Source organism: Penaeus chinensis, chromosome 39 (assembly GCF_019202785.1).
Source record: "Penaeus chinensis breed Huanghai No. 1 chromosome 39, ASM1920278v2, whole genome shotgun sequence".
Taxonomy (NCBI): domain Eukaryota; kingdom Metazoa; phylum Arthropoda; class Malacostraca; order Decapoda; family Penaeidae; genus Penaeus; species Penaeus chinensis.
This window is the reverse complement of record NC_061857.1, coordinates 8,679,501-8,681,880: the sequence shown is the minus strand read 5'-3', so window position 1 is coordinate 8,681,880 and position 2,380 is coordinate 8,679,501.

The window sequence follows — 2,380 nt, the reverse complement described above, 5'->3', positions numbered from 1 at the left end:
CAAAAAAATTACACTCTGTTACAAAAGAATCTAAACAATTTTCTCCCGAATTAAGTCTTGAAATTGAAAATGACAACCTTCTAACACCAACTGAGAATGCCCGTAAAACTAAGAAAATGGCTAAAAATATCGGTGTGAAGCAGCTAGAATCCCGATGGCAAGAAAAGCCTCTTCATGGACAGTTTGCATCTCGAGCTAAAAATGCTGATGTTGATGAAAACGCAACCCATCAGTGGCTGAGAAGCTCTGGACTGAAAGGGGAAACAGAGGCTTTTATTCTTGCTGCTCAGGATCAGAGCTTGTTCACTCGAAACTAGCAAGCAAATGTCCTGCACAATGGTGCTGGTTTTGTGAGGAGAAAACAGAAACCATTGACCACCTTGTCTCTGTCTGCTCTATCCTAACGCCAGATGAGTACAAAAACCGCCATGCCAGAGTTGGACAATACCTGCATTGGAAGATCTGCAAACATTTTTCTGTGAACACATATAGTAACTGGTACGAACACCACCCAGAATCAGTTACAGAGGGACAAGATTTCACAATCCTATGGGAATATCCAATACACACTGATCGCACGATACAGGTCAATCTTCCAGACATAGTCATTAAGGACAAGAAAAATAACACTTGCCTTCTCATAGACATGAGTGTGCCATCAGGGAGAAATGTTTCTTCAAAAGTGTATGAAAAGCTTGCAAAATATAAGGATTTAGAAATCGAAATTGAAAAGATGTGGCACCTAAACACTAATACTATCCCTGTTGATATTGGTGCATTGGGCCTGATAAAGAAAGGAACGAATCAATATGTGAAGAAAATACCTGGAGATCCATCACTGCAGGAAATTCAAAACATAGTATTGACCAGCACGGCACATGTTTTAAGAAGAGCAATATGCATCTAAATATAGATCATCCTTTGATTGTTTTACTTTTTGTTATTCTTTATCCTTGTTTTTTTTTGTTTTTTTTTACTTAACAGTTGACTTCTTATATCACTCACCCTAGGTCACTGGTTGTGACCCGGTGTTTGATCTTAAAACGCAATTCAAATAAATATGATCTCAGTAATAATGATGATGATAATGATAATGATAATAATAATAATAATAATAATAATAATAAAAATAATAATCATCATAATCATAATAATAATAATAATAATAATGATAATAACAATGATAATGATAATGATGATAATAATAATAATAATAATAGTAATAATAATAATAATAATGATAATAATAATAACAATAATAATAATAAAATAACAATAATAATAATAACAATAATCATAACCACAATTGGAACATAGCTGATCACTTAGTTAATACGAGAATATATTCAAGCGTTTCTTGAGATAAGGAACACCATGAGCGTTGATATATTTCGAAGTCCACTGCAGGTTTGAGTCTATCTCCACGCCACGGCCGAGAGCACCATTGTTCCTATTGGCTTGTTTGATTCAATTTGCATACGTCATCCGCCACATTTCCTTCCGATTAATGCGTCGCTTTCTGAACTTGGCGTCAATTTCTCTTGGTGCTGGCAGAGGGCGTAACATAGAGGGCCTGGGAAGTTTGAGTTTTGCATCCTCTCTCCTGCCCTTATTATTAGTTTGGAAGAAAAATACTATAGATGAAAAGTATCTTAGAATGATATGTCTATCGGGTGGCTTCATATTTTCCAGTTTCGTTTTTAAGTACTATTTCCAACAATACCTTATTATCATTGATTTTATAATAATGATAGACGTAGGAGAGGTAATAGTAATAATACTACTAATAATAATAATCATAATAATAATGTAATAATAATAATGATAATAGTAATAATTATAACAATAATAATAATAATAATGATGATGATGATGATGATGACAATAACAATAATAATAATAATTCCTTATAATACTGCTTGCGTTTATACGTCAGTCCGTCCGTACTTAATTTACGCTTATATTATACGCCTGAAATCAAATTTGATTGCATTGCATAAGTTTTACTTTAATGTAAGTTGGGCATTTTATGTTTTCCATGTGAATAGGGACTTGAAGTCAATTAATTTTGGTGCAAAATGATGACAGAAATCACACATTATCATCATATTACATATATATGAGAATCTTATCCCAACTCCACATTATTATCATTATTGTTATTATCATCATTATTATTACTGTTATCATTATCATCATTGTTTTTATTTTGATTACCATTATTACAATTATCATCATTAATGTTTTTATTTTTATTACCATTATTACAGTTATCATCATCATCATTATTGTTATTGTTATTATTATCATCATTGTTTTTATTTTTATTATCATTATTACAGTTATTATCATCATCATTGTTTTTATCTTTATTGACATT